Source organism: Apis cerana, linkage group LG13 (genome assembly GCF_029169275.1).
Source record: "Apis cerana isolate GH-2021 linkage group LG13, AcerK_1.0, whole genome shotgun sequence".
Taxonomy (NCBI): domain Eukaryota; kingdom Metazoa; phylum Arthropoda; class Insecta; order Hymenoptera; family Apidae; genus Apis; species Apis cerana.
In genome coordinates, this window is record NC_083864.1 from 175629 (window position 1) to 189513 (window position 13885).

Here is a 13885-nt window from a genome sequence, read left to right on the forward strand (position 1 = left end):
TAATTTTCTTCCAAAGATAAATAAAAGAAAGTTTACACATCGATGTTCTTATCGATTCAATTTTAGATGATATAAAAGGAAAAGAATGAGGAATAGAAAGAGGATGTTAGAGCACGGATGAGTCGAAGAAGAGTCTGACCACATATAGAAGAAAAGATATTGGCTATATGCGTGAATACAGTGTGTCTTGTTTGAGACAAGGCAAACAATCAACGATGACAAACAATCATAAAGGGAATAAGAATTCAATTTTCTTCAGACTTCAGCGTGAGTATCAGATATGCATTCACAATCACATTTGCATATATAATACAATATTTATATAATCTATTATAAAATATAACTTATGATCATTCTTTCTTAATTTAATTTAATTATGATTTTAATTTTTATATAGTTTTTATATTTACACGAAGTACATAATAGACGTGATATATGAAAATCCTTTTTCATATTTTAGAAATTCAAAACCTTAATTATTTTCGTATTTTTAGATTTTTTTTTTCTTTATTTTAGATTTTAATTTCGAATTTTTTAGATTTTAGATTTTTGTATTAAGATCTAGACTAAAATATTTAAAAATTTTATGATTGAGTAATGTTGAATGATGTGAAACTTAACTTTATTTTTTAATGTAAATGATATGGGTGATTTTTTTAAAATGATCTATGTATGGTATAAGAATAAAAAATTGAAATTAATATAAAAATTTATATACTTTATTGTATATTTTATTTATTTTATATAATTTTTATATTAATATTAAATTATATTAATATTTATATAAAATTTTTTAATTTATTTTTCGGCATCTTTTTTAATTTAACATTTATCTTCTATTATGTACAAGAATTCTCTTTATTCTTTTTCCGTTATACTTTGTAATTTAGATATACTTTACATTAACTTCTGTTTCATAATATATTTTTTTCAAATTTTCAATTTTTACTTTAAATGTTTAATTTTACAAATGGATAATTTTTATAATAAATTAAATTAAATAATTTATTTTTATTATATTTTCAATTGACATATGTTTGTAAGATTATGATGTATTTATAATTAAATAATGAATATTTATAATATATATATTCGATTTTCGCGCGTAAAATTAAAATGAATAAAAATAAATTGAAGTAAACCACATCGCTTCAACTAATCAAAAAGGCCCAGTAACGAAACGAGTCAGTGCGCATCATAGTGCGCATCATAATGCGCATGGCAGTAGTTCATAGTTGAAAATCGTGGTGCCGGCTGGTCACGTTTTGTTCTGAAGTGCGAAATACTTAAAATTCTTACCGATAGGATATGATATTATAATTATTATTTATATTTAACAATAAGTTTTAATAAGTTTTGTATAATATGCATTTGTTTAATCATTATTATAGCAGAATTGAAGATTTTGATGAAGATGACGAAGGATAAAGATCAATTATCATTTCATTGGAACTTCGAAGACAAGATGGCTTGAAAAATGTAAGTGAAGATGTAATCCATTTTTCACAAATATGATGAGATTTATTTTAAAGAAATATAATTATAAATTTCTTTTTATTGACATAAAATTGTTAGATTACAATCAATATAATATTTCACGTATCTTCGTATATATATATTTTACGTATATGTATATTTTGTGTATACATATATAAATTTTACGTATATATATATTTTATATATATATATATTTTACGTGTACATATATATTTTAAATATATATATATGTTTTCATGTATGTATTTTTTCCGATACTATTGCTATAATATTATTTATAATATTATTATATTAATTAATATAATATTATTTGTTTCTTTTGATTTTATGATCAGTTTCAAAACTGAAAACATTTTTTATAATTCAATCTTTCAGAAAATTGGTGGTTCGTTATTGTATTATATTCTGTATGTTCAATTTGTCGAATTGTTGTTGAGCATATTCTCTTTCTGTTTTGAAATTCGATACATCGAATTAGTTACGCTAAATTTCATTCTACTGTTGACATTCGTGACGATTAGAATTTCTTCAAGTGTGCTTTATCTATTTGGTAATATTTATTTAATATTTATTTTCTTTTACTTTTTATACTATTGTTTTATAAATACATGTTTATTCAATTATTTATGGAATATTATTGATAATTCTCTGATGAATTTATTTTTTTTTTATTTGTTTATTTGATTAGTTTATTTGATCAGTATATTAATTTGTATTATGAATTTTTATGAAAATAGAACTAGATTATTTCAATACAATTAGCTTAATTTTTTGCATACATATTATTCTTTCATTGCACATATATGTATATATCTATATCTATATATATATATATGTATATATGTATATATATATATGTATATATTTGTATATTTGTGTATATATTTATTTTAAAGATTCAATTTTTATGCATAATAATTGATTGTTGAGATTTTATTTTATTTTATTTTATTTTATTTTATTTTATTTTATTTTAGGTTGGAAAAATTTTCAATATGGATGTCATGATATATTTTACATAAAGGAAAAAAATATAAATAAATATTTAAAATATAAATAATATAAATAAATAAATATTTTTATTGTAAAAAATGGTAAGCACTTCTGCATTTTTTTTATTAAATTATTAATTATTAAGTTACATAATATATAGATATCATTTTTTATATAATTCATAATTTGATTACTTACATTATACTATTGTTTTATAAATACATGTTTATTCAATTATTTATGGAATATTATTGATAATTCTCTGAATTTATTTTTTTTTTATTTGTTTATTTGATTAGTTTATTTGATCAGTATATTAATTTGTATTATGAATTTTTATGAAAATAGAACTAGATTATTTCAATACAATTAGCTTAATTTTTGCATACATATTATTCTTTCATTGCATATATATGTATATATGTATATATGTGTATATATATATATATATTTGTATATATTTGTATATTTGTGTATATTTGTGTATATTTGTGTATATATTTATTTTAAAGATTCAATTTTTATGCATAATAATTGATTGTTGAGATTACTTTAGGTTGGAAAAATTTTCAATATGGATGTCATGATATATTTTACATAAAGGAAAAAAATTTAAATAAATATTTAAAATATAAATAATATAAATAAATAAATATTTTTATTGTAAAAAATGGTAAGTACTTCTGCATTTTTTTATTAAATTATTAATTATTAAGTTACATAATATATAGATATCATTTTTATATAATTCATAATTTGATTACTTACATTAATAATTGAAAATTTGAAGATAATAGGAAAGATTTTGAAATGATCTATAATTTGTTATTTTTCTTGTAAATTTTCTTGTAAACTTGTAAACATTTTCAAATATTTCTATAATATGACATAAATATTATATTATATGACATATTATATGGCAAATAAATAAAATATTATTACAGAATATAACATTATATTTTATACATACATATATTATATAGAATATAACATTTTATTATATTCGGTGTGTGAAAATAGAATCAGTCTTTCTCTTAAGATAATACATAATTAGAATAAATAATTATTGATCATGCAAAGAAAATTTCAATAAAAAAAATCAATCTAAATTTCAATCTTTTGTATTCAATGTTTTTGAATAGAATTTCAATGTTTATTATTATTAGAATTATTAGAAAAATTCAATTCTTTATTTTCTTATTGAAGTTTAAGTTTCTTATTGAATATAATTTCATGTTTATTATTCCAAAACTTCAATAAATACTATTTTTAAGAAAAATTATTTTACATTTTATAACAGCTTTCAAGAGACAGCTTCTCCTGCATTTTATTCTTAAAAGATGTTTGTATTCAATGAGCAATGTGGTCAGTAGAGTCAATGTTTGTCTCATAATAGTATTTTTGTTTTTTAGTGCATAATAAGTTAGTTCTAAATAAATTTAATTATGATAATTATATGCAAAATTAGAGTCAATGCTTATTTATCAATTACTTAACATAAATGCACATGTTAATAGTTTCTTATTTTTATTTTTTTATTTTAAATATCTTTTTTTCTTTTTTCTTGATATAAGAGAAAATCAATGTTTTTTTCAAGAAATCATCTACTATGCAAGAAGCTAGTTATCTTTTATCTATAAAAGTTTTCACTCTATTGTTATCCTATTGAAAATACATTGTATATATTATAAAATTCCAACTTTTAAATATTTTCAAATTTAATTTTTTTATTTAAAGATTTTATTATTATTTTTATTATCACTTTATCTTATTATTAAGATAATAAGATAATTGTCATATTATTATCTTATTAAACTGCTGATATTTACATAAGTGCATATTTTTATAAAAATAGATAAACCATTTAGACAGAAATTTGTCATGATTAAATAATTCCAAAAATATTTTATGTTGCATATTTTGCATATTTTACATATTTTTGCATATTTTCTTTATATTGTACGTATTTATATATACATATTTTTGTATATATTTATTTGTGTATATATGTTATTTCATTCGGTAAAATAAAATTTATTTTATTAATCTTACGACGAATTAATTTATTTAATTAATTTTCTTCCAAAGATAAATAAAAGAAAGTTTACACATCGATGTTCTTATCGATTCAATTTTAGATGATATAAAAGGAAAAGAATGAGGAATAGAAAGAGGATGTTAGAGCACGGATGAGTCGAAGAAGAGTCTGACCACATATAGAAGAAAAGATATTGGCTATATGCGTGAATACAGTGTGTCTTGTTTGAGACAAGGCAAACAATCAACGATGACAAACAATCATAAAGGGAATAAGAATTCAATTTTCTTCAGACTTCAGCGTGAGTATCAGATATGCATTCACAATCACATTTGCATATATAATACAATATTTATATAATCTATTATAAAATATAACTTATGATCATTCTTTCTTAATTTAATTTAATTATGATTTTAATTTTTATATAGTTTTTATATTTACACGAAGTACATAATAGACGTGATATATGAAAATCCTTTTTCATATTTTAGAAATTCAAAACCTTAATTATTTTCGTATTTTTAGATTTTTTTTTCTTTATTTTAGATTTTAATTTCGTATTTTTTAGATTTTAGATTTTTGTATTAAGATCTAGACTAAAATATTTAAAAATTTTATGATTGAGTAATGTTGAATGATGTGAAACTTAACTTTATTTTTTAATGTAAATGATATGGGTGATTTTTTTAAAAATGATCTATGTATGGTATAAGAATAAAAATTGAAATTAATATAAAAATTTATATACTTTATTGTATATTTTATTTATTTTATATAATTTTTATATTAATATTAAATTATATTAATATTTATATAAAATTTTTAATTTATTTTTCGGCATCTTTTTAATTTAACATTTATCTTCTATTATGTACAAGAATTCTCTTTATTCTTTTTCCGTTATACTTTGTAATTTAGATATACTTTACATTAACTTCTGTTTCATAATATATTTTTTTCAAATTTTCAATTTTTACTTTAAATGTTTAATTTTACAAATGGATAATTTTTATAATAAATTAAATTAAATAATTTATTTTTATTATATTTTCAATTGACATATGTTTGTAAGATTATGATGTATTTATAATTAAATAATGAATATTTATAATATATATATTCGATTTTCGCGCGTAAAATTAAAATGAATAAAAATAAATTGAAGTAAACCACATCGCTTCAACTAATCAAAAAGGCCCAGTAACGAAACGAGTCAGTGCGCATCATAGTGCGCATCATAATGCGCATGGCAGTAGTTCATAGTTGAAAATCGTGGTGCCGGCTGGTCACGTTTTGTTCTGAAGTGCGAAATACTTAAAATTCTTACCGATAGGATATGATATTATAATTATTATTTATATTTAACAATAAGTTTTAATAAGTTTTGTATAATATGCATTTGTTTAATCATTATTATAGCAGAATTGAAGATTTTTGATGAAGATGACGAAGGATAAAGATCAATTATCATTTCATTGGAACTTCGAAGACAAGATGGCTTGAAAAATGTAAGTGAAGATGTAATCCATTTTTCACAAATATGATGAGATTTATTTTAAAGAAATATAATTATAAATTTTTATTGACATAAAATTGTTAGATTACAATCAATATAATATTTCACGTATCTTCGTATATATATATTTTACGTATATGTATATTTTGTGTATACATATATAAATTTTACGTATATATATATTTTATATATATATATATTTTACGTGTACATATATATTTTAAATATATATATATGTTTTCATGTATGTATTTTTCCGATACTATTGCTATAATATTATTTATAATATTATTATATTAATTAATATAATATTATTTGTTTCTTTTGATTTTATGATCAGTTTCAAAACTGAAAACATTTTTTATAATTCAATCTTTCAGAAAATTGGTGGTTCGTTATTGTATTATATTCTGTATGTTCAATTTGTCGAATTGTTGTTGAGCATATTCTCTTTCTGTTTTGAAATTCGATACATCGAATTAGTTACGCTAAATTTCATTCTACTGTTGACATTCGTGACGATTAGAATTTCTTCAAGTGTGCTTTATCTATTTGGTAATATTTATTTAATATTTATTTTCTTTACTTTTATACTATTGTTTTATAAATACATGTTTATTCAATTATTTATGGAATATTATTGATAATTCTCTGATGAATTTATTTTTTTATTTGTTTATTTGATTAGTTTATTTGATCAGTATATTAATTTGTATTATGAATTTTTATGAAAATAGAACTAGATTATTTCAATACAATTAGCTTAATTTTTTGCATACATATTATTCTTTCATTGCACATATATGTATATATGTATATTTGTGTATATATATATATATATATGTATATATATATATATTTGTATATTTGTGTATATTTGTGTATATATTTATTTTAAAGATTCAATTTTTATGCATAATAATTGATTGTTGAGATTTTATTTTATTTTATTTTATTTTATTTTATTTTATTTTATTTTAGGTTGGAAAAAATTTTCAATATGGATGTCATGATATATTTTACATAAAGGAAAAAAATATAAATAAATATTTAAAATATAAATAATATAAATAAATAAATATTTTTATTGTAAAAAATGGTAAGCACTTCTGCATTTTTTTTATTAAATTATTAATTATTAAGTTACATAATATATAGATATCATTTTTTATATAATTCATAATTTGATTACTTACATTATACTATTGTTTTATAAATACATGTTTATTCAATTATTTATGGAATATTATTGATAATTCTCTAATGAATTTATCTTTTTTTTTATTTGTTTATTTGATTAGTTTATTTGATCAGTATATTAATTTGTATTATGAATTTTTATGAAAATAGAACTAGATTATTTCAATACAATTAGCTTAATTTTTTGCATACATATTATTCTTTCATTGCACATATATGTATATATGTATATATGTGTATATATATATATATATTTGTATATATTTGTATATTTGTGTATATTTGTGTATATTTGTGTATATATTTATTTTAAAGATTCAATTTTTATGCATAATAATTGATTGTTGAGATTACTTTAGGTTGGAAAAAATTTTCAATATGGATGTCATGATATATTTTACATAAAGGAAAAAAATTTAAATAAATATTTAAAATATAAATAATATAAATAAATAAATATTTTTATTGTAGAAATGGTAAGCACTTGCATTTTTTTTATTAAATTATTAATTATTAAGTTACATAATATATAGATATCATTTTTTATATAATTCATAATTTGATTACTTACATTAATAATTGAAAATTTGAAGATAATAGGAAAGATTTTGAAATGATCTATAATTTGTTATTTTTCTTGTAAATTTTCTTGTAAACTTGTAAACATTTTCAAATATTTCTATAATATGACATAAATATTATATTATATGACATATTATATGGCAAATAAATAAAATATTATTACAGAATATAACATTATATTTTATACATACATATATTATATAGAATATAACATTTTATTATATTCGGTGTGTGAAAAATAGAATCAGTCTTTCTCTTAAGATAATACATAATTAGAATAAATAATTATTGATCATGCAAAGAAAATTTCAATAAAAAAAATCAATCTAAATTTCAATCTTTTGTATTCAATGTTTTTGAATAGAATTTCAATGTTTATTATTATTAGAATTATTAGAAAAATTCAATTCTTTATTTTCTTATTGAAGTTTAAGTTTCTTATTGAATATAATTTCATTTTTTATTATTCCAAAACTTCAATAAATACTATTTTTAAGAAAAATTATTTTACATTTTATAACAGCTTTCAAGAGACAGCTTCTCCTGCATTTTATTCTTAAAAGATGTTTGTATTCAATGAGCAATGTGGTCAGTAGAGTCAATGTTTGTCTCATAATAGTATTTTTTGTTTTTTAGTGCATAATAAGTTAGTTCTAAATAAATTTAATTATGATATGCAAAATTAGAGTCAATGCTTATTTATCAATTACTTAACATAAATGCACATGTTAATAGTTTCTTATTTTTATTTTTTTATTTTAAATATCTTTTTTTCTTTTTCTTGATATAAGAGAAAATCAATGTTTTTTTCAAGAAATCATCTACTATGCAAGAAGCTAGTTATCTTTTTATCTATAAAAGTTTTCACTCTATTGTTATCCTATTGAAAAATACATTGTATATATTATAAAATTCCAACTTTTAAATATTTTCAAATTTAATTTTTTTTTATTTAAAGATTTTATTATTATTTTTATTATCACTTTATCTTATTATTAAGATAATAAGATAATTGTCATATTATTATCTTATTAAACTGCTGATATTTACATAAGTGCATATTTTTATAAAAATAGATAAACCATTTAGACAGAAATTTGTCATGATTAAATAATTCCAAAATATTTTTTATGTTGCATATTTTGCATATTTTACATATTTTTGCATATTTTCTTTATATTGTACGTATTTATATATACATATTTTTTTGTATATATTTATTTGTGTATATATGTTATTTCATTCGGTAAAATAAAATTTATTTTATTAATCTTACGACGAATTAATTTATTTAATTAATTTTCTTCCAAAGATAAATAAAAGAAAGTTTACACATCGATGTTCTTATCGATTCAATTTTAGATGATATAAAAGGAAAAGAATGAGGAATAGAAAGAGGATGTTAGAGCACGGATGAGTCGAAGAAGAGTCTGACCACATATAGAAGAAAAGATATTGGCTATATGCGTGAATACAGTGTGTCTTGTTTGAGACAAGGCAAACAATCAACGATGACAAACAATCATAAAGGGAATAAGAATTCAATTTTCTTCAGACTTCAGCGTGAGTATCAGATATGCATTCACAATCACATTTGCATATATAATACAATATTTATATAATCTATTATAAAATATAACTTATGATCATTCTTTCTTAATTTAATTTAATTATGATTTTAATTTTTATATAGTTTTTATATTTACACGAAGTACATAATAGACGTGATATATGAAAATCCTTTTCATATTTTAGAAATTCAAAACCTTAATTATTTTCGTATTTTTAGATTTTTTTTTCTTTATTTTAGATTTTAATTTCGTATTTTTTTAGATTTTAGATTTTTGTATTAAGATCTAGACTAAAATATTTAAAAATTTTATGATTGAGTAATGTTGAATGATGTGAAACTTAACTTTATTTTTTAATGTAAATGATATGGGTGATTTTTTAAAAATGATCTATGTATGGTATAAGAATAAAAAATTGAAATTAATATAAAAATTTATATACTTTATTGTATATTTTATTTATTTTATATAATTTTTATATTAATATTAAATTATATTAATATTTATATAAAATTTTTAATTTATTTTTCGGCATCTTTTAATTTAACATTTATCTTCTATTATGTACAAGAATTCTCTTTATTCTTTTTCCGTTATACTTTGTAATTTAGATATACTTTACATTAACTTCTGTTTCATAATTTATTTTTTCAAATTTTCAATTTTTACTTTAAATGTTTAATTTTACAAATGGATAATTTTTATAATAAATTAAATTAAATAATTTATTTTTATTATATTTTCAATTGACATATGTTTGTAAGATTATGATGTATTTATAATTAAATAATGAATATTTATAATATATATATTCGATTTTCGCGCGTAAAATTAAAATGAATAAAAATAAATTGAAGTAAACCACATCGCTTCAACTAATCAAAAGGCCCAGTAACGAAACGAGTCAGTGCATCATAGTGCGCATCATAATGCGCATGGCAGTAGTTCATAGTTGAAAATCGTGGTGCCGGCTGGTCACGTTTTGTTCTGAAGTGCGAAATACTTAAAATTCTTACCGATAGGATATGATATTATAATTATTATTTATATTTAACAATAAGTTTTAATAAGTTTTGTATAATATGCATTTGTTTAATCATTATTATAGCAGAATTGAAGATTTTTGATGAAGATGACGAAGGATAAAGATCAATTATCATTTCATTGGAACTTCGAAGACAAGATGGCTTGAAAAATGTAAGTGAAGATGTAATCCATTTTTCACAAATATGATGAGATTTATTTTAAAGAAATATAATTATAAATTTCTTTTTATTGACATAAAATTGTTAGATTACAATCAATATAATATTTCACGTATCTTCGTATATATATATTTTACGTATATGTATATTTTGTGTATACATATATAAATTTTACGTATATATATATTTTATATATATATATATTTTACGTGTACATATATATTTTAAATATATATATATGTTTTCATGTATGTATTTTTTCCGATACTATTGCTATAATATTATTTATAATATTATTATATTAATTAATATAATATTATTTGTTTCTTTTGATTTTATGATCAGTTTCAAAACTGAAAACATTTTTATAATTCAATCTTTCAGAAAATTGGTGGTTCGTTATTGTATTATATTCTGTATGTTCAATTTGTCGAATTGTTGTTGAGCATATTCTCTTTCTGTTTTGAAATTCGATACATCGAATTAGTTACGCTAAATTTCATTCTACTGTTGACATTCGTGACGATTAGAATTTCTTCAAGTGTGCTTTATCTATTTGGTAATATTTATTTAATATTTATTTTCTTTTACTTTTTATACTATTGTTTTATAAATACATGTTTATTCAATTATTTATGGAATATTATTGATAATTCTCTGATGAATTTATTTTTTTTTTATTTGTTTATTTGATTAGTTTATTTGATCAGTATATTAATTTGTATTATGAATTTTTATGAAAATAGAACTAGATTATTTCAATACAATTAGCTTAATTTTTTGCATACATATTATTCTTTCATTGCACATATATGTATATATGTATATATGTGTATATATATATATATATTTGTATATATTTGTATATTTGTGTATATTTGTGTATATTTGTGTATATATTTATTTTAAAGATTCAATTTTTATGCATAATAATTGATTGTTGAGATTACTTTAGGTTGGAAAAAATTTTCAATATGGATGTCATGATATATTTTACATAAAGGAAAAAAATTTAAATAAATATTTAAAATATAAATAATATAAATAAATAAATATTTTTATTGTAAAAAATGGTAAGCACTTCTGCATTTTTTTTATTAAATTATTAATTATTAAGTTACATAATATATAGATATCATTTTTATATAATTCATAATTTGATTACTTACATTAATAATTGAAAATTTGAAGATAATAGGAAAGATTTTGAAATGATCTATAATTTGTTATTTTTCTTGTAAATTTTCTTGTAAACTTGTAAACATTTTCAAATATTTCTATAATATGACATAAATATTATATTATATGACATATTATATGGCAAATAAATAAAATATTATTACAGAATATAACATTATATTTTATACATACATATATTATATAGAATATAACATTTTATTATATTCGGTGTGTGAAAAATAGAATCAGTCTTTCTCTTAAGATAATACATAATTAGAATAAATAATTATTGATCATGCAAAGAAAATTTCAATAAAAAAAATCAATCTAAATTTCAATCTTTTGTATTCAATGTTTTTGAATAGAATTTCAATGTTTATTATTATTAGAATTATTAGAAAAATTCAATTCTTTATTTTCTTATTGAAGTTTAAGTTTCTTATTGAATATAATTTCATTTTTATTATTCCAAAACTTCAATAAATACTATTTTTAAGAAAAAAATTATTTTACATTTTATAACAGCTTTCAAGAGACAGCTTCTCCTGCATTTTATTCTTAAAAGATGTTTGTATTCAATGAGCAATGTGGTCAGTAGAGTCAATGTTTGTCTCATAATAGTATTTATTGTTTTTTAGTGCATAATAAGTTAGTTCTAAATAAATTTAATTATGATAATTATATGCAAAATTAGAGTCAATGCTTATTTATCAATTACTTAACATAAATGCACATGTTAATAGTTTCTTATTTTTATTTTTTTATTTTAAATATCTTTTCTTTCTTTTTCTTGATATAAGAGAAAATCAATGTTTTTTTCAAGAAATCATCTACTATGCAAGAAGCTAGTTATCTTTTTATCTATAAAAGTTTTCACTCTATTGTTATCCTATTGAAAAATACATTGTATATATTATAAAATTCCAACTTTTAAATATTTTCAAATTTAATTTTTTTATTTAAAGATTTTATTATTATTTTTATTATCACTTTATCTTATTATTAAGATAATAAGATAATTGTCATATTATTATCTTATTAAACTGCTGATATTTACATAAGTGCATATTTTTTATAAAAAATAGATAAACCATTTAGACAGAAATTTGTCATGATTAAATAATTCCAAAATATTTTTATGTTGCATATTTTGCATATTTTACATATTTTTGCATATTTTCTTTATATTGTACGTATTTATATATACATATTTTTGTATATATTTATTTGTGTATATATGTTATTTCATTCGGTAAAATAAAATTTATTTTATTAATCTTACGACGAATTAATTTATTTAATTAATTTTCTTCCAAAGATAAATAAAAGAAAGTTTACACATCGATGTTCTTATCGATTCAATTTTAGATGATATAAAAGGAAAAGAATGAGGAATAGAAAGAGGATGTTAGAGCACGGATGAGTCGAAGAAGAGTCTGACCACATATAGAAGAAAGATATTGGCTATAGCCGTGAGCCACAGTGTGTATCCTTGTTTGGAGACAAGGCAAACAATCAACGATGACAAACAATCATAAATTTCTTAAGAATTCAATTTTCGTTCAGACTTCAGCGTGAGTATCACATATGCATTTTATATCATTTATATATAATACAATATTTATATAATCTATTATAAAAATATAACTTATGATCATTCTTTCTTTATTTAATTTATTTATGATTTTAATTTTAGCATAGTTTTTATATTTACACGAATTACATAATAGACGTGATCCATGAAATCCTTTTTTCATATTAGAAATTCAAATTTTTAATTTTTTTTTTATTTTTAGATTTTTTTTTCTTTATTTTTATTTTTAATTTCGTTTTTTTTTAGATTTTAGATTTTTGTATTAAGAAAAAGACTAAAATATTTAAAATTTTATGTTGAGTAATGTTGAATGATGTTTAACTTAACTTTATTTTTTAATGTAAATGATATGGGTGATTTTTTTAAAATAAATTATATATGGTATAGAATAAAAAATTATAAATTAATATAATTATTTAATATTTTTATTGTTTATTTTATTTATTTTATATAATTTTTATATTAATATTATTTTATATTAATATTTATATAAAATTTTTAATTTAT

The 13885-nt window shown here is 18.9% G+C and overlaps 1 long non-coding RNA gene across 4 annotated transcripts; it reads left to right on the forward strand.

Annotated features, from left to right (window-relative positions):
* The first annotated feature begins 1386 nt into the window (after positions 1-1386).
* Positions 1387-13240, forward strand: LOC133667223 (uncharacterized). 4 transcript variants are annotated; one of them, XR_009832519.1, is made up of 6 exons: positions 1387-1479; positions 4629-4829; positions 5951-6039; positions 9192-9392; positions 10512-10597; positions 13153-13240. It is a non-coding gene; the product is annotated as an uncharacterized LOC133667223 (long non-coding RNA). The 4 variants fall into 4 exon arrangements; XR_009832520.1 differs by having other exon boundaries at positions 5954-6039; positions 10509-10597; XR_009832518.1 differs by having other exon boundaries at positions 5954-6039.
* The last annotated feature ends 645 nt before the right edge of the window (positions 13241-13885 follow it).